This window comes from Sitophilus oryzae, unplaced genomic scaffold (genome assembly GCF_002938485.1).
Source record: "Sitophilus oryzae breed Bouriz unplaced genomic scaffold, Soryzae_2.0 scaffold_177_pilon_pilon, whole genome shotgun sequence".
NCBI lineage: Eukaryota > Metazoa > Arthropoda > Insecta > Coleoptera > Curculionidae > Sitophilus > Sitophilus oryzae.
In genome coordinates this window covers 2444511-2466071 of record NW_022146479.1, presented here as the reverse complement: position 1 = coordinate 2466071, position 21561 = coordinate 2444511, and the positions used below count along the sequence as shown (strand labels likewise).

Below are 21561 nucleotides of genomic sequence, written 5' to 3'. Positions count from 1 at the left end.
CGAGACCAAAATTAGCCAAATTGGTCTAACCGTTCTCGAGTTTTAGCGTCACTAACAAATATGTCATTTCATTTTTATATATACAGGGTGTCTCAATATTCCGTGAACATAGAACTACTACGTATTTTTGGAATCAAAATAAGTAAATTGGACACAATTTACCTCTCTACAAAAGTGCTTCGTTTGTCCGCTAGGGGGCATCAAATTTTAACAAAATAAACACATTTTTTCAAATATTTTAAGAACCATTTTCGATTTGAATGATATGTTTTGCTAAGTGCTTTAACATGTGACATTCACAAAAATCAAGAAAATATACGGGAAGGGTAAAAACTAGGGGCAACCCTGTATATTGATATTGATATATCGTCCAAATTGAAATTTTCCACTCTTTTACTTTATTTTCTTCAAAATTCGACCCAATTTAAATATAAAAAGGGTCAGAAGCCAGGGAATTGGATCCCGGCTCAATTTTCGAACTGAAAAGAAAGCAGGATTTTTATTAAATGTTTTACCAAAGAATATTAAGTTTCACGGGGGATATCTTTTTGCAAAATTGTTTATTTAATTTTGATGATCATCTTTCTAATTTGTTGTGGAAAGTATAATGATGGCATTTAAGGATAAGCGTTTAAAAGAGATACACCTACTAGTAATATTTATATACCGGGTGCGTCTCAAAGTGGCTCACCCCTATAACTTTTTTATTTTTCCAGATAAAATAACGAGATATGGTATGTTAATATATGACATAAATTAGGACTAATTAACGTATTCAATTGTTTTTGGTCACTTCCTGTTTCACCGGAAATAACTACAACTTTTGATTTTTAAATGACACCCTCGGTATTTTATTACCGTATTCGATAGAAAATGACGCTCTGTATAGAATGACACATCATATGTCAACTTTTGCATATGGTTTATTTGAAATTGTAACATGCAACAAAAACGTATATCATATATACGTTTTTGTTGAACGTCAACGGTTTCTTGTAGACGTATCTGTTTTAAAAAAGTAAAGTGTTCTCGAATAGTTGAATTTAAATATTTTAAATAGTTTTTTTCTTTATTCTTTGTATTTTTTTGCTTCCGACGACGAAAATAGAATAGAGATAAACTTTCCGAAACGTTAAGCATTTTTTTCTTTGTTATGCAAATTTGTATAACTGTAAACATAACTTCTGACAAGTAGTTTCCGTTTGGGTTTAAAGCCAGAAGTGTTTACAAAAAATAACTATTTTATTTTGTAGATTTTCTTGCAGTGCAGTGGCGAAATACCCATAAAGGATTTTTTTGGAGAGATGAATCCGCCACATAGGTATAGACATTTTTTACGATTTTTTTTTCGATTATAAAATGTTTTTCGGTCTCTTCCTTGGTTTTCTTTCGCATATTCCCGTTATTGAAATCGAATTTACGGATTTACTTAACTCATTCATCTGAATAAAGGTCCCATTTCCTCAAGCCCCCCAGATAAAAATTTTATCTGGATTTAGTAGCTCAATAAAGGAAATTTATTTAAAAATTTTGTTTTAGCATAAACTTATTAAATTTTGGTAGAGAGAAAAGACATTCTAATAAATAACACAACATAATGAAAATAGTAGAAGAAAATATATACCGGGTGCGTCTCAAAAGTGGCTCACCCCTATAATTTTTATTTTTTCAGATAAAAAAAACGAGATTTGGTATGTTATTATACGATTTACATCAACTTACTATATTTATTATTATTATTTAAATGATGGTGTAGTAATCATCAAAGTGATCAATCGTAGGTGTAGATTAAAATTAAAAAAAAATAATTGTTTTTAATCTACACAAAAATACTTTATTGGTTTAAACACCAAATATAACTATGTTTATTACCAAAATTTGGCTTATTTATTTAATTTAAAAGAAAGCATTGGCTTTTAATATAAGCCCCCATAAAGCTAAAATAAGATTCCAGCATTTAATCGAATTTTAAACCAATTAAGTAAAGAAATGTAAAAAAGCTGATTGCTTTGCAAATTTGTGACGGCACTAAAAGCATTTTACACTTCAATTAAATGAAATTTCAGCTTTCAGGGCTGATAAAACTCCCTTTGAATTACAATTACTTGGCAATACCTTAAAATAATACGCATTCTTTGTTAACCACTTTAAGATATAATAGCGAACGTCTTTTGATTTCAACTCTTTTACATCGGTATTTTATTAAGTTAAATAAAAACTTTCGTATCTTAAAATAATTTACAAAGGACTATTTTTCATTTTTCAAAAATTTCAATTTTAAAAAAATAGTGGTATATCATAAAGAGTTAATTTTCTTTTAAAGTTAATTACAGTAAAATAGCAAAAGCAATGGATATTATGTAAATATATAAACCAGCAATATAAAAAAATTCCTCTAATATAATAGATAGTTATGTATCAAGGAAATTATAAGGGTCTTTCAGGAAAATATTTTAACTTCTATAGGGTGGCTCAAAAAAGTATGAGTGGATCGGGATAATTTTTTTAAAATGGAATACCCTGTATATTATTACATTTTTGGCTTCCTTTCAGATCACTTTACATATTCCTAAGATGCGAGTAAATATATTTCGATAGTTTTAGAGATATTAATAAATAAAGAAACTTAATAAAATTATTAAAAATACAAGAACTGTCCTGAAACTAAAACTATATTAGGTATTTACATTAGATCGCCTTACTTTGCTATAAATAAGTTAATCGTAAATCATACAGGATATTCAAAATTCTACGCCAAACTTTTTAAAATATGATATAATTTTTGTTGTTTTTTTTAAAATGGAAAACCCTGTATATTATTTTTTACTAAATGGGGAGTTTAAAAATAAACATTTTTTGTATTTAAATTATTTCAGAATTTTTAATGGTTTCATAGATACACGCCGTATTATTTGGCTCTTTGAACGGTAAAATACGAGAGAAAAATCAGTGGGCGGCTTTGATAAAAATTTACTGTGGAAAATCTGCGAATATCTGCGAAACCGTTAAAAATTTTGAAATACTGTAAATACAAAAAAATTTTAATTTTTTAATTCTCCATCTATTGAAAAAATTATATACAGGGTGTTCCATTAAAAAAAAAACAAGAAAAATTATTTTATATTTTAGAAAGTTGCACGTAGAATTCTAGTAGGATCTTGTAGGATTTACGATTTCCATATTTATAGCAAATTAAGTACAGACTATCTAAATTAAATACCTAATATAGTTTTGATTTTAGGACAGTCCTTGTATTTTTAATATTATTTCTAAGACAGACTGAAAAAATATATTTTTTATCTATTTATTAATATCTCTGAAAATATGGAAATATATTTACTCATATCTTAGCGTATGTAAAGTGATCTGAAAGAAAACCAAAAATGCAATAACATACTGGGTGTTCTATTAAAAAAAATCATCACGATCCACTCACACTTTTTTGAGCCACCTTATAGAAGTTAAAATATTTTCCCGAAATACCCTTTAATTTTTTTTAAAATTCATATCAATTTATTTATTGCAAAATCAAAAAGGCCTTTTTAGACAATCTATGTTCTTAAGCTCATCATAATTTATAATTTAAAATTAATATGTTCTGGCTTGGACGTTTTACGAAGTTAAAATTTGTTCTTTAATTATCACGACAAAAATTAGTTGATGAATAATTCCGCCTTAATTAAAACTATGTGACTTTCAAAGTTCAAACGTGCCCTAATTTTGATATGGTAATAGTAGACTATTTTAGAGAAAATGTCACTCATATACGCGAAAATTATGAAACAAGACTTCAAATGTGTTGATAAATTTCAAAGTGCATCTAAAAAATATATAAATTTAGTTATATTTTTGGATTAATTAAGAAATATCCTTATTTTTGAAATTATTTATTTTGTATCCTGTATCCTTTTTGAGTCATATTTTTGGGACGATTTGGTGATTTTTATAGTTACTTAAAATTACGTACATTAAATTTGGAATAAAACGTCGTTATTTTTAATAATCATTTCAACTTGTGATATGTAGAATGTAGAATGAGTAAGAGGGGGGGGGGGTTAATCACTGCGACCTTAAAGATCTATTGTGCCCCCCTTCCTTGAGTCATCACAATCTATAACCCATCATACCTCTGTTGAAGAGGGGACAGGGTATTTACCATCCTCCTCTGACAACAGTTCTTCCTCCGAGGGTACACACCCTTCCACGGTTGGAGTTTGGCCCTCCGTGCCGCCCTTCACAGTCGAGGAGCTTGCGTCCGGCTGAGGAACCCGTGAGGTGGAGGGTGGAGGATCTGTCTCCATTTTCTCCACCTATTTAACTTGGTCTCTCCTTAGACCTGATACCGGTGTTGTCCCGTATCTATAATAGAGGATATGTCCCTCTTTCTCTATTGCCTCCTTGGATTTGAGGTCAATTCCTATTGTGGGGACCTGCCCATGACCCTCCTCCCTCGAGTTGATGACTCGCCAACTCGGTGTCCTTAACTTGTGATATATAAGAGAGTATACTGGGTGGTGCATCGTCGTTGGAAACATAGGAAATCTCATACAAATTCTGAACTATGCAAATATTGGCTCCCCATTTAATTTTACAGCTAAGTCATTAATATTTTTCTCTGTTTGCTGAATACAAGTTGAACAATTTTAAGTAATTTAAAAAAATGCAATTTCTTAAAGTTTTTTATTTATGAAAGTTTTTTATGCAGAGGATTACATTAATTACGATTATTATATTAATATATGTTGTATCTGGTAGAAGAAAAATTTAGAACTCTGGATGGAAATTGTGTAGCAATGGAACAACAGTTTATAATAAGTATATTTCCATTTTCTTACTAAACCAAACTGTTAAACACAAAATATTTGTTGAGAGTTAGAAATTAACTGATATTATTAATTTCCTAAATCTTATTTTTTGTTTGTTTTCTTAAAATTTAAATTAATATAACAGAAAGAAAAGAATACTTTGGAGATTTTTTTCTTAATTAATATCAAATTAACTTGAAAGAATCGAAGCGAAAAATAAGATAATTAAAAGTTATAATTTATATTGAACTAATTATTCACCATTGTTATGAACGAACACCGAGGGGAGGAAAAATAATACGTAAAGAGGTCATTTTAGATACAAATGTAATTGTTTGTTAATTAAGTTCATTACTAATTAAACTAATTTTATTAATTAAAAATGAATATCTAATTGAAACTGTTGGAATATTTTAGACTCTTTTAAAGTTTAATTGGAAATAATTAATTTATTGATTCACAGAATTATTCCGTTATAAATCTTTATAAATATCTTGTATTTTTAATAATTTTTAACTAGCAGGATATAAAAATATACTTTTTTTTAAACTGGTTTTAAGTCATATTTCATCTATTATATTCTTTTTAGGATTCTGTACCTTAAAAGGAAAAAAACAGAACCCTTATTGGATCACTTTGTTGTCTTGGTTTGTTTGCAGGAATCTAAAGGAAATAAATTATATTCTAAAAAGAAAAAAATTATCGCATCCTTCTCAATTTTTTCAGTTTTTTTCCCGGCCTTCTTATCGACATCAACAGGCAATATTTAACTTAATTTTATACGGTATATCTTATTTGCATTTGAATTTTGCTGTCGAAGCGTTATATGTTAAGCGGCCGAAGAGTTTCTCTTTTTCGTAGACAAGTTTGAAATTTTATAAGCGGAATAAATTCTTACGAATATTTTTGGCTGAAGAATAATGAGTATACTAAAATTTATACGCCGAGATAATAATTTATTACCATGTCTTCAAAAATATAGTCGAAATAATCAATACATGTCATAATTGACAAAAAAATAAAAATGTTGACTAGATAATTATTAGACTGAAATAATAAATTTGGAAATGTGTTTTTGACAAATGGTCAACCGAAACAAAAAATAGAAAGATTTATGATTAATTTTAAAAAATTGGCGCTGGGAGGCACGTATAGCCGCCCATACTAAAATATGTTAATAAAAAGTTGGTAGGCAGTTCTTTTAGTTTCAAAGTAAAGGAATTTTTCCATTTTTTTATCTCAAAAACTGCGACTTTTAACCCCCTTTTAACCCCCTCCCATACCCCCTTACCAAGCCTACACCTTCAAAAAAAAAATATCGGCCAGATTCTCAGGTGCCACAGTATTTTTGTGCCAAATTTGGTTAAAATCGATTTAGCGGTTTTTGAGTTATCGTGTTACAGACGGACATACAGACAGACAGGCGGACAGACAGACACCATGAAAATATTTTGTATTTAGGTCATTTATGACCCAAATAACTCATTTTCAGTGAAATTAAAAAAAACTTTTTTTCTGCCGATCTTTACCTATTGGTATGGTCGGCTAAAAAATAAAATTTTCCAAATTTATCATTTCGTGACATTAAGATAATTATCTCTCAGCATGTTTAATTTTTGTCACTGACGCTCATTGATGAAATGTATTAGTTATTTCGATTGAAGTATCTTGGGAATTGTTGATATAGTAGCGATTTTTGCTAAGATAATTTTTTTTACTAGTACAGACGAAAAGTTATTACTGTTAAATAACATAGGTTGTATGGGACCCCTACAAGCAGGTGTCATACTGCTTTTTTAAAGTTTCGACAAACACGTCTAAAAATTAATGATGGTGTATGTGACATGACACTTTTATCACCTAGGATATTCTTTATTATTTGATATTTAGAGTCTATTGGAGGATAGATCTGTCAAAGGGATGTTAGAAAATTTTATATAATGAATAAAAAATTTATATACTGAATAAAAAATATATATACTGAATAAAAAATGTATATACTGATTAAATACTGAATAAAACTGATTTTTTAAAAAATGTGACATGACACCTATATCAACTCATGTCTTCAATTTAGACAGATGGTGCCTTTAAGCAAAAATCCAATTTTTTTAAGAAATACTATCTCCGCTTCTCCATAAACGCCTAACGTACCATAGTTGTGAATCATCCTGTATAGTTCTACTCCACAAAGTATACTTTTCTATGATCGCCGAAAAATACTGCTTACAAATGTATAGAAAAATGTGCTATGTTGGAATAGAAGCATACGCTTGAATATCAGACCTGTCAAACGTTTCAGTATTATTTGAAATTTACGCGGTACGCACAATTGAACAATTTGGCGAACAAAGGAGAATGGTTTTATGACCGACATAAACTGACACGAACTTCCTGCAAACGCCCGAATATATGAGCTTTATCGAGTAACGATCGAGGCCCGCAGGCCTTTAATCCCTGTACACATCGGCCCGATAGCTTCCCAGATTTAACCTCTATCTGACATAACGTTCCTTGCGGCATCAGACCACAAAATCTATCGGCTGATAAGTCGCTAAGTTTGTGGCGTTACGACAGTGTCAGTTCTTAGAGAGGCTGATTTTTAAAAGTAAAAAAAAAATGTATAAAAAAAGAGACACATGGACATGGACGTGGCTTCTTCATTTTATACAAAAAGTTAAGATTCGGAATTTATATAAAGCCTAATATTCTTATTATTATATATTTAGGTAAATTATGTTGATCTTTTAAATTTTTAATAAAACAAAACGCTTAACTCTATTTATGCCATGATTTAATTGAAATCGACTAGTGTGCGGCGGCTCGACGTGAAAGTGACAGTACGTTATAGTGAGAATCGTGCCTAAGGCGTAACCTACTCAGTTGTTAAAAAAAGGAAGCGGATATCATAGCCTAATATGTTATGACTCACTGACCTTTTTAATTACTAATTATCTTAAACGATAGGTGAATATATATTGTGGAGATATGTCTAGTATAGGGCTGTAACGAGCCCTGTTTTTTAACTTGACCGAGTACCGAGCATTCGCTCGGCCTTAAACCAATGATCTTGTTTGTTTTGTCTGTGATTGGCGAGCGGCTGGGATTCCCCCACTACAAACCAATGACCTGGTTTGTTTTACTTCTGGAGATATTGTTTTATTCTGTGGTTCTCCATGCAAACTGATATTTCTAATGTGCTGGATTCTGAATTGATTCTTTTAAGGTGCGGTGGCGATGTTGATTTTGTTTTAAGCAAAACTTATATGTGTAACTAATTTAAAAGTGAAAAATAATTCAAACAATTAATAATAACCTTTAAAGTTATATTAAAATGAGTGACAGTGCTGACCTCTTTTAGATTATAAGTATTAAATTATTATTTCACTGTGTTTGTGTTATTACTTATACTTATTATTATTACTTTGCTAAAATACATTAATCAAAGTTATGAATGAATAACTTTTTGTTTATTTTATTATTTGCCACTGTGAGTCTCATTTCTATCTGTTTTGAACATACATAAATGGATTGTTTCTATTACTATACTTTACTCGGCCTACTCGGCCGAGTAAGGTCGAGCACCGAGTACATATTACTCGGTTAAAATTCTGGCCGAGCACCGAACTACTCGGTACTCGGTGCAGCCCTAGTCTAGTATATCGATAAATAAACTATTTTTTTAGAATTTGATATGTAACGTTTAAGGGAATTTTGTTGAAATTTCTCGGTATATTAAGTGCTTTTTCAATTTTATTTGTAAGTAATTACATTAACAATAAAATTTGGTATATTAACTATTAGTTACTACAGTTGTCATATGATGGAAATGTCATGGAAATAGGTCTTACGTCTAGCGTAGAACTAATTAATTAAAATAGAAATTTAGGATGAAAAAAATCTGTTGCTGTTTATTTAATTGTAAGTTTTTTTTAAATAAAAGTGTTAGTAGGATATTTTTCCTCTTGTTCTTAGAGATATTTATTAATGGGAAATATGAATTATAAAGAACTGACAATCGTAATCTGATATATTATGAATTCTATTTTTAAGATTAATTTATAAATAGTACTAATGTAAATAAAATGGACAATATATCGGTATTATGCGTTATTTACTTTTATAATAATGGTACTCAAGGTACGTATTAGGGGATAATGGTGAAAGATAATACACCTGAAACGATAAAGTGTTTTTTTGTTTGGGTTAAAATTACTAATGTGTTTTTCATGGGTTTACATTTTAAAGTAAAATATAGAGCATGCTATAGTAAAGTGAAGTGGGATAACTCTTTAAATAAGGTTATTACATTTTTACTATCTGTCTTTATAGTAAATAACTCGTTTTACAGTATACAGAACTTCACTGCCGTCGTCTTTAAGATATCGGCAAATTACGTATTTGCAACATTAAGATATCGCAAGCTAAAATAGCTACTTCAAGGTTTTATCTTTATGGTTGGATTCTCGTTAACAACGAACGTATTAGCTTGATATTTCGGTCATTTGTCGCTCCTCGGATTATATCACACATTAGAGGGTCGCTGTGAAAATGGAACGTAGATGTAATGATAAATTTAACGTTGTCGTAGCTTTGCTCTTCCGTTCTTACTTCCACCATAAACTGAAATTAAATTGGAGTTAAGAACAGGAAGGGGTCTAATGAACTTAAGTTTGTGTTGCAAAGATTTAATTTTCGATTGATTGTGAAAGTAGAATTACACTTGAAATTTAAGACGACAATCTTTAATTTTGAAATCTTCTTATTTTATTATTAAAATACAGCAAATTATGATACAACAAATATGTTTTCTCTAAAATTACATTCAGATACTTTCTGTAGCAAAATGTGTTGCAAGATATAAAAAGTTAAGTACGATGACCTGTACAATTTTTCATTATATTTTTACTACGTGCCTTTATCGTATATAACTTGTTTCGCTCTGCAAGGAACTTCTTCGTCTAGATATCAGCAAATTACACATTTGCTACATTAAGGTATCGCAAACTAAAATATCTTCTGCAACGTTTTATCTTTATAGCTGGATTCTCGTTAACAACGAACAGATTAAGTAGTATTTCGGTCATTTGTCGCTACTCGGATTATATCACACATTAGAGGGTCGCTGTGAAAATGGAACGTAGATGTAATGATAAATTTAACGTTGTCGTAGCTTTGCTCTTCCGTTCTTACTTCCACCATAAACTGAAATTAAATTGGAGTTAAGAACACGAAGGGGTCTAATGAACTTCAGTTTGTGTTGCAAAGGTTTAATTTTCGATTGATTGTAAAAGTAGAATTACACTTGAAATAAGACAACAATCCTTGATTTATAAATCTTATTGTATTATTAAAATACAGCTAATTTTGATACAAAAAACATTTTTTCTCTAAAATTAAATACATTTTTAGACACTCTGTATAAGGTAGTATAATTTTTATTATTGCAACACAAAATTTAGTAAATAGAAAAACTTCAGTAAAATTTAGGTTTTAAAAACTTAAATGCGCCTAGAGAAATGAAGCATTAAAATAGTTACTGTATTTCCACAAAAACGTAAATATTTCAAATACCGTAATATTAAAATGTCAGTAAGATTAAAATTTAAAAAAATACAACTTTGATATTTTTAATTTTTTTTGGGACACTTGTAAAAATATTTTTAAATTGTATCTCTAATAGTCCTTCAACGCACCCAAAACTTACAATTTGTAAAAATCTAATCGTTTAGCTACAATACTCCGTGTCGTATGCGGTGAACAACCCTGTATAACTGTCTAAATATTTTTCATCGACTTATGTTCTGTAGTAAAATATAAGGCAAGTTATAAAAAATTAAGTATGATAACTTGTAAAATATCATCTCTATATTTTTACTAGGTGCCTTTATCATATTATATAACTTGTTTCGCTGTTATAAAAACTTTGGCTGTACAAGGAACTTTGCCGCAGTTACCGGCAAATTACACATTTGCTACATTAGGATATCGCAAGTTAAAATAGCTGCTGTAAGGTTTTATTTTTATGGCTGGATTCTCGTTAACTGCGAACACATTAGATGATATTTGGGTCATTTGTCGCTTTTCGGATTATATCACACATTAGAGGGTCGCTGGGCAGATGGAACATGGAACGTAGATGTAATGAAAAAGTTAACGTTGTCTTAGCTTCGCCCTTTTGTTTCTAATTCCACCATTAACTGAAATCAAATCGGAGTTAAGAACTGGAAGGGTTTTAATAAACAGTCTGTATTGTGGAGATTGAATATTCTATTTTTTGGAAGTAGAACTAGATAATGAAATGAAGAACAACTTCGTCCTTAATTTTCTAAAACATTTTAATGTATTGTCAAGATAAAACTACTGGGGTTTTAAATATGTTTTATTCTGAAATATTTATTTTATTTAGATAGAAGTACATATAAAGTGTGGCATATCATGTACTCAGGAGACCAAGTTCTTTCAAAACCTGAATAAAAAAAGTTGGCCTCTGTATCTCACAAATTATCAACCAATCTGAAAATCTAAAAATACTGTTAGATCGCTCTAATAAAGTGGCTATAGAATGTGCAATTAGTTTTTCGATTTTCTAAAAAGTAACGACAGGAAAAAATAAAATTGGTTTTTGAAAAAAATCCGTTTTTTTTTCAAAAAACTCAGCAATCTTTTAAATTTTTAAAACTTTTTGGATATTACTATTAATAATAAATATATTACTAATAAATTTAGTTTATAATCATCTGCTGATGATGCTAACATGGTTAGCGAAATGCGCGTCCAGTGTAAAAGTAAAAGTGTTTTGGTGTATTGTGGTGATTTAGTGTTTTATTTTGCTGTGTAACACCAAAGGTTCCAACCCTTAACTGTAATTCTTTATTTGTGCAAAAATATCTAGCCAGTTTTACATAAAACGTTAAATGCCGAATGCTTATTTTGCTACTTTTTCGGACTAATGAAATGGACTCTTGAGGTAAGCGCACATTCATTCACGGACGGCACGCAGCATTTAAAAGCCCAGACGCACATTTATCGGCAGCAGACGGACAGAGCGCATTGGAATCATTGGATATTGTTCCTGAAATCAGTTTGAATAATGGATTCCTCTGATGAGGAACTGTTTGTAGTGCTAGAACTGGAATCGGAATACCAGAAAAAAAAAGGAAAAGAAAAATATGGGTTCACGAAATTAATTTAAAAAGAAGGGTTTGTGGTGAATACAGTCATTTATTTAATGATTTGCTGTTCGCTTTCCATTTCTGCACGACCGGTTATGTCAAACATATGTATCGTTCACGATATACTGACCACCAATGTGTTTTTACTCAAAATTCGTATCAAAATGCTGCTATTTTAATTGTTTTTCAATCGGCAAGTTCCGACTCGCTATCGCACACTTGTCGTCATCGGCCCGCAGCGGACGCAGAGTACGGATTTCAATTACAACCCGGCGAATTTTTAAAATGCTCTCCGTCCGATTCGTACCGATCGCCGACTAGTGTGCTTTGCCCCGTTTAAATTTATGCTAGTAATATTTTTCCGCTACGTGCCGTCCGTCCGCTTCCGATGAATGTGCGCTTACCTTTAAGTGCAAGCCTAAAGTAATGTATTTCAGGAAAATACTTTAATTTCTTCAGGGTGGCTCAAAAAAGTGTGAGTGAATAGGGATGATTTTTTTTAAATGGAACACCCTGTATATTATCGCATTTTTGGCTTCCTTTCAAATCACTTTACTTAATCCTAAAATATCAGTAAATATATTTCCCTAGTTTCAGAGATTACAGGACGCACTATTGCCGGACCCTGTAGAGTCGGCTTTTGCTTGGCGAAATTTTACAGTCCAACTGTAGCAATTACTTTAATTTCTAGATCAGATCAAACAGAATTTCGGTTTTTATTCAATCTTCATATCCGCTGGGAAAGGAATAGTCCCAACTAGGAGGTTTTATAAAAGTTGGATTTGCCGTCGGAGAGAGCTGAATAAACAGTAATTTCCTTTCAGAGGTCCGAATTCGCGGTTTTTCGAAAAATTCTCTTAGCCGAGATAAACCGCTTTGTTTGCGTTTGCGAATCGAACGGACGGTGGAAGACCGTGCCGCATGGCAATTCCTAGGAGAAATTTCCATTATTTGCTCGGAAAAGCAGAAAACATCTTTTCCTGTCGTGCGAAAAAAGGATCCCTTGAAATAGATGTTCGGGATAATCATATAGAGAACGAGTCATGGCCGTATTGTCTAGTATTTTTCGCATTGAGTAGAATTTATTTATTTTTTACATCTTGTCCAATGCGTGAACATGAAATTGCGAAGAACTAACTCATTAGAATGAATAATGTGTGAGGTAATCAATTTTCAGCGTTAAATAACTAACTATTATCAATTTAGTTTAAAAATGGTAAAGAGAAAATATGTTTCTTCTGGCCAGATCTATAACTCCTTAAAATACTTGCACTTATTTCTGTCACTCTGTATATGTGCGTCACTGCGTGTAAGTATTGGAAAACATATTATCTTTAATTTTTTTAGTATAACACACAAATAAGCTTTTCAAAAATGTGGCATTATATTATTTTATTGGATTCTAATTTTTTTTCTACAAAATAAATACCTTATTTCAACTATTTAGACGCCATTTTCAAAAAAACAATAAAAAGAATTTAAATTACGTGAAAATTCTTCAAGCTTCAGGACACCGAAAGCAACTAATTACTCTGAATTAGAGCTCGCTAAACCCGTTTGTATGTTAATTTTCATGAAAAACGGCTGACAGAAAACAAAAAATTATACGCGTAGTATCTGGGTAATATCTTGCTCAAAGCCCAGAATGGCAAGAATTATATTTTTTACGTTTTCTAGCGTTCCGAAATTAAAATATAAAAATCCGACTCATGGAAATGTTATAATGAAAAAAATGTTTCTTGTTAAAATAGTACTTACTACAAGGTAATTATTACATTTAAAAATGTTATGAGAAAAAATATAACAATTTAATGCTTTTCCATAAACTGGAACAGCGATAGGAGTATTTGGGCCAAAAACTAAGTACTCCGAACCAATGGGCACCTATCCCAGCAACCTTCAGGCGGAAATCGATGCTATCGAATGATGGGTACAACTTATTTTAGATAGGAACTATCGGAAACAAGAAATAGCCATCTTATCCGATAGTCAAGCAGCATTAAAAGCGATCAACTCAGTAACCAGCAATTCGATGTTGGTGAAAGAATGCTTAGGGAAGCTGAACAAATCAGGCAAAGAAAATAAAGTCCTCCTACTCTGGGTGCCAGCCCATCAGGGGCAATGAAAATGGAAACGATCTAGCTAGAAAAGAAAGGAACACTCCACTAACTGGATCAGAATCGTTTTGCTTTCCAAGTGAAAACCTTATCATATTTTTTAAAATTTAATTGATTATTTCTAAATCTGTTTGGGTAATATTCAATAGAAATTTTCAAAATTTCAAACAATAAAGGTTGCTATCTCCAGAAATATATTTTTATTTCTTATTTCTGCAAGACGAATATCTGCTATCTCCCTATTGTGTCTGAAAAAAATGAAGTAACACGAAATATTGAGTTTTATTGTTCCCCAGCAAATAAAACTCTTATCTCTTTATCATATTAACGCATCAAAATACTTCCTACATGTGTACATATTTTTTTGTACCGTTTTTTTGCTTTCCTGTAAATTTAGGAATAATGGAATTAGCAGTTTATCACGTTAGGCCGACGATATATTTTTTTAATATTCCTAATAAAATTATTATAACATTCTCAAAAATCATAGGACAAGTATTTTCATAAACTCGTAGTGCTTATCTAACTGTAAAAATATTTCTATCGATACTGTGGAATTACTTACAGTCTCGGATTACTATACGGAACTAATGCCAGAAATAGTAAAAAACGAAGTATAAGTAATAGAAATCTTTAACAAAGCGGAGCCGGATGGAGTATCGTGTCAGGACTAACGTATCGCGTTTCCCGAGGGGATTTTTGGTCGTAATGGAATTAGCCGCTTGATAAGTGCCTTCTTAAAGACATGTATCGTTGGCGAATTTAAGGTCTTTATTTCGTTAAATTTATTTTTCACTGCATATTTTCGTAGTTTAACATACATATCTGTACGAGATATTTATGTTCATTCTTTCTTTTGTTCTTCTAAAAAGTTTACTTGAAAATTCATCAAAAATACTAATATCGAATCTAGTGTCCATAAATACATATACTGCCATTACTCGCTGACGAGTATTCAACACACATCAGAAGATGGTCACGCAAGGCGATTTCTTTCATGAGCTTTTCTGTGACTGAAAAGCCCGATACGTGATGTTATCTGCCTACCGCACTCCAGACATTCAAAAATCTCATTGCTTTGCAGTGGCGCATCTAGAGATTGAGTCTGGGAGGGATAATGTGAATATTCAAAAAAGTACTAAATTTGAATTAAATTTTTGCTGGAAGGTATTGTAACTGTGGAAAAAATCTACTTGGATTGGTTTGCATATTCTGTTTTAATTTGTATTATTAACTTTTTTATAACAATTTTATTTTATACCAAATTTTATCTTATTAATTAATTTCTTTCTGGGAGGGGTAATTGTATAGAGCTTGTTTCTCTCTATAATTTCCTTTTCACAATGTACCGTTTGTGTCCGGGAAGGGTTCATAGTTTCATAGTTGTCGATTTTCGAAAGAAATCCGTACATGTATATTATTTCGTATATTTTTCATTTTATTGATTTTATGGAAAGAACTGTTCATTAAAATGTTGTATCCTATATTATAGGGCTTGTTTCTCTCTACAATTTCCTGTTTCACAATGTACCGTTTGTGTCGGGGAAGGGATCATAGTTTCATCGTTGTCGATTTTCGAAAGAAATCAGAACATGTATATTATTTCGTACCCATTACCCCTCCCGTATATGCGCCCCTGTTGCTTTGTTGCCTCTTTAATTTTTGGTTGTCGCTGTTAACTGAGTTTACAATTCTTCTCCATTGTGTTCTATTGTGATCTGCTTCTTCCCACTCATTCTGCATGTTAATCCCCTTTAAGTTTTCGTGGAAAATGTCCTTGTACTTTTTAAATTGTCCGCCCGGCCGCGGCCTCCTCTTACCGTCTACAAGCTCACCGTAAAGCAGAGATTTTGGTATGCGGTTTTCTTGTATTCTGCATACGTGACCAGCCCATCTTAAGCGGGATTTTGTAACCATGACTTCAACACTATCTCTCCATACAAATGATAAAATAGTATTTCATTATTGGGTTACGATTGAAAACAAATAATAGAAGTTTGTTTTTTTTTCTGACTAAATCTGTTGACGTTTCGGAAACCTTATTTGTATTATCACGACATGAATTTAGTCGACGAATACCTAGAGAAGCTGAACAAATTAGGCAAAGAAAATAAAAACCTCCTACTCTGGGTAAGGTAAGGTAATGACCCAACGGTCAAGCTAGAAAAGGAGCGAACACTCCACTAACTGGACCAGAACCGTTCTGCTTCCCAAGTGGGAACCAACTTAAAGCGGAACTAAAAGACCTAGAAGACTCTATCCGTAACCTATAAAGTTGTGTAACTATCTTAATTTTTATGAAAATGTGACATATCTGTTTTTTTCCGTGTAGTCTTCATATAACCTAGATTGGGAATCACCCAACCGGTCTAGGACACTCGAAGAATTTTCTCGGAACTTGCGACAGAGAAAAATCAAAGATTTTTCGTGATTGTTTCGGATTGTCACGGTTTTTTTTTATCAGGACACTGTCTTCTCAATGAAGAAACAACGGCGAATGCAGACAGTTGAATGACTTTTATCTAAATCGAAAGAAAACAAATGAAAACATTTATTCCTTTCGGGAACTGAATTAGAATTAGTGTTTCTCCAAAATCCAGTTCTTCATTTCGTTTTTATATCGGTGTTTTACTTTTAGAACCTGGGAATACGAGTTACAGAGCCAGATCCTACTAAATAAATAATTACTTCCCAAAGTAGGTTAAAAAAGAAACAAACTTATATAGCGAGGGGAAACTACTAGCATTAATTCAAAAGAAATTTACTTTTGCTGCCGGTTGTTTGGATTATTTGTATCACTATTATTCAAGAGGATTAGATATAAATATTTATTTTTTACTGAATTAATATAAGCTTATATCGTTTTGCTAACCATGAATAGAGTCGTACATACCCCTTGGGACATTATTAACGGGAATTGAGATGCCATAATTCCATTCACATTTTATAGGTAACAACCATGAAATACAAAAAAGATTTTGAGTAATAATATTAATATTGAATATAACATATAATAAATTTACAAGACAAATATTAACCATTATGAACCGAGCAATAATAATTCCCACCATGTTATATGGAAGCGAAACCTGGGTGCTGATGCCGTACCGCCGACACATGAACGCATTAAACAAATTGCAACAGATACATCTTAGATAACTCTTAAGAATCAAATGGTTCCATCATGTCTCAAATGTATCGGTCCTTGAAAAAGCTAACTGCCAGAGTATTGAAGTCATGATTACAAAGTTCCGCTTAAGATGGGCTGGTCACGTATGCAGAATGCAAGAAAACCGCATACCAAAAATTCTGCTCTACGGTGAGCTTGTAGACGGCGAGAGGAGGCCGGGTGGACAACTCAAAAGGTACAAGGATATTTTCCACGAAAACTTAAAGGGGATTAACAAGCAGAATGAGTGGGAAGAAGCAGCTCACAATAGAACGGAATGGAGAAGAGTTGTAAACTCAGTTAACAGCGGCAACCAAAAAGTGAGGAGGCAACAGAGCAATGAGATTTTTGAATGTCCGGAGTGCGGTAGACAGATAACATCACGTATCGGGATTTTCAGTCATAGAAAAGCTCATGAAAGAAAACGCCTTGCGTGACCATCGTCTGATGCGTGTCATATACTCGTCAGCGAGTAATGGAGGTATGTATATGTAACCATTATTACGCTACGTCCAAATATTTTTTCTGTCCGAGCCTCTTAAGGTACTTTTAATATTCCTTTTGGTAAATGGATTCGTTTTTAGGTAGAAGTAACGCTTATCGTGCTTCTTCAGTTTTTTTAATATTTCCTCAACTTTAATGGAATCGTACTCAAACGTGTGCCGAATTCGTGCGAAAGGCGTTTTTTACAAAAACTGAACTCGATTGACAACAACCGTCAATTTATAAAGAGGTTATTTAACACAACAGTAACCTGGCAACGAACAAAGTTCATACCAACAGCGTTAATACAAATATACCGAAAGATTAATTAATGCAACATTTGTGTCATTTTAAAACGGGACAAAGTGTACTAAATTTAGTAAGAAATAAAATTATCTATGTACCACGCGAAGTATAAAGTATTAATAACCTCGGGCAGAAACTCTGCCCTCTGTAATTAACACCCTTATAATTCCCTTGATACATATAAATAACTATAATACTGTAAATTGTATTTATTATGTTCATCATCATATAGGGTCTATGTATGAAACAACATTGATTCAAAAGTATTTAAATTATTTTACTAAATACTTTATCGTAAAAGCTATTTACTAAGTTTAATATATGCTATAAACTAATTTTAATTACCTGTTGTGGATGATGTTTAATAACCCTATAGTGCTCTTCGAAATTGGTTACAAATTCGAATCTAAGAAGTACATTAAAAGAAGCTCGCAAAAGCTTTTAGATGTTTGAAATATAATTAGTGTATTTTAGCTTTACATAATATATCTGCTTTGGTTTGTTAAGCCTTTGTCATGTACGTAGTTTTAGACCTTTGAATACTTATGGTTTATTTAACAGCGCCTTAAGAATGAAGTATATTTCGTACACATATGCAAATCGTTATAATTGCTCGTACATCTTCTGAAGCACAATAATTGTTCTAGAAGGCTTACGGTATTACGTAGCGGCCTAGCTTCGTTAAAATCCGGGTTCTTAATCGACTACCGAAGTTAAGCAATGTTAGTCGATGTTCATATTTGGACGGGTGTACCTCTGGAAATTTCCGTAGTTCTGTTGTTCTAATAGATGACATACAAAACTTATGTGAATATCAAGGTTCGAGAAACTATATAAAATGTAACTACAACAAAGAAATCTACTGCCATTACTCACTGACGAGTATTTGATACACATCAGAAGATGGTGGATTCGAACTCTGAACATTCATAAGTCTCATTACATTGTTGCTTCTTTACATTTTGGCTGTCGTTAATAACTGAGTTTACAATTCTTCTCCATTACGTTCTAAAAATATTGCAATTTTTTTTAAAGAATTATAATATAATTTATTGAAAAAAAATCATACGAGGTCCTGCCTTGTAACCCTCAATGCCTAGAAGTTAATCGCTATAGCGATCTTGTTAAAGGGGCACGCATATCTCTGCCTACACACGTAAAAACCGGCAACATTGTATGCCGCCTTATATTTTGTCTCTCTGTCTGTCAACCGGTCATTTATATTAATATCTCTGTTGTATACATTACAATACAGACTACAGAGATGAAGTGTCCAGGACTGTATATATTTTCTAATATAATAAATTTCTTATACTTTTTCGTAAATAATTTTCTGCGTTTTAAATCTTCACAACATTAATGAAACATCTAAAAGCATTAGTGCGAGCTCCGAATGAATTTAACTTAGTTTTCGAGTATGTTTAGCAACAAGCAAACGCTAATGCTTTACATTTAATTTAAATGGAGATGAAGCAAATTAGAAAAACAAGAAAAGGGTTTTATAGATAGTAGCTAGACAGCCAATATGGTTTGCAAATGCAGATTGGGAATAATATCAAGAGAAATTCGTTTTAGATATCTCTCATAGCACGACCGTAGATTTGAAAAGGAGCAGTAGGTAATTTAATTTTGTTAGCTTAAATTTAATTTGAAATTGTCCAAGAAATGTACCTATTAATTTGGATGAAAAGTTTATAAAAAATTAGAAATTCCTCATAGGTTAGGTGGCGAAAAATTAATATCTAGAATTGTTTAAAAAAAATATGTACCGTGTGGTGCATCGGAACACGAGACATAGGAAATCCTGTGTAAATTTTGAAAAGGTATCATATTATCTTTGCAGATGATTTTGCAGAAGAGGTGCTAAAGTTGTACTCTCGTTTAAAATTTTGTTTTATTAGCATTAGTAAATGTTTAGCATTAAAATTAGTAAAATTTATAATACGGCTCAGAGAATGCTGCAATTAAAATACCAGCATAAATATGATTTTCTCATTGTCAAATTCGATGTCACATTTTATTTACAACCTGTGTTACTACCTCTATATACAGGTTGTTAACTCGACAGTTACTGATAGGGGAACAGAATGGCAACACTGCCTATTGAGAACGCATGCACTTATAGGGTTTTCTGCCGATTCGTCCCGTCGCGTCGTCTATCGACGAACGGGCCGAGGTTGCCATATTTCAACCATAAAGCTCTTGCCGCAAAGAATAAACAAATTAACAACCTGTATAGAGGTATCACACTATTGCGATTTATCGAAAAAGAGTGTAAAATAGTTGGTTGTGTAGCGTGTGGTAGATTTTGGTCAAAAATCGAGGGAAATAATGGAATAACTTTTTACTAGTAAGGGCCGATTCTACAAAGCATGTATAAATTCGGAATAATTATTCTCCGAACATTTTAGAACTTAATGAACGGAAATTTTAAAAGATATTTCAAGAATTGGTTATATACCTACTGGTATATACTTGCTTTGTAAAACCGGCCGTAAGCTAGTAAGAATAAGTGACATATACGTATAGCATATGCTTGACATATATGTATAGCAGACCTATCATTTATGAATTCATTTAGAATTAACTGATATTTATTATCATATATATGTTTTTCTTGCATTTTCGCTTTTATTTACTACTTGTCAAAAATAATTTAGATACGTCAATTTGACTAACGTGCTTCAGTAGTTTAGTAGCGGTTCTTATGCTTGTGCTATTAAATAATTATAACTTATCTCTTTTTATTAATAATATATACATTTGTATAACAATTTCAATAACTATGAACATGTATTAACAATATAAAATAAAACACAACAAATTATTAAGTCTATCCTACATTCTTTTTTATAAGTTTTGAATAAAAGTAGGACGGCACTGATAAACCGGAATTTGAGTCGGCCATTTTAGGTCCCCATTGCGCTCGACCTAAGTTTTTCCATATGCCCCTTCCTTAATCTTTTTACTCAAAGAAACTAATCAATGATTTAAAATTAGTGATGGGATAACTACTCGATTATTATTGTAATAACCGACATCGCTCGATTATGAACGAGCGACGAACGCGAGCGATCTTATCGAGCGAATTTGCTACATATGTATACTGCAGATTGGCAATATTTTATCAGTATTTTTGGTAAAATATCTTCAAACAACAGATTGATCTTTTGATTGGGACCGCATTGTCAATTATAGGACTATACGACGTTATCTGTTATGTAACTGTGTGACAAAATTTTATCACCTACATCGACAAGGCTTCCATGCATGCTCAAGAGAAACTATTCGTCGCTCGTCGCTTGTCGCTTGCCACTATCATCGAAAGAATATGCGCTCTGCGCACGCAGCTTACTGCTTAGCGTTACGAGTACAGGTACAAGCGACAGCGACGGCGAAAAACCGTATATTAAATACGAGCGAAATTTTGCTCGAGTGATCGCTCGATTATTGAAATCGCTTGAAACTCGAGTACCTACTCGATTATTAAAATTCATCGGTTTTTC

The 21561-nt window shown here is 31.9% G+C and overlaps 1 protein-coding gene across 3 annotated transcripts in view; it reads left to right on the top strand.

Annotated features, from left to right (window-relative positions):
- The window catches only part of LOC115882159 (heterogeneous nuclear ribonucleoprotein L), a 356844-nt gene that overhangs the window by 260780 nt on the left and 74503 nt on the right, over window positions 1–21561 (top strand). The gene's annotated exons all lie outside the window — the stretch shown is intronic.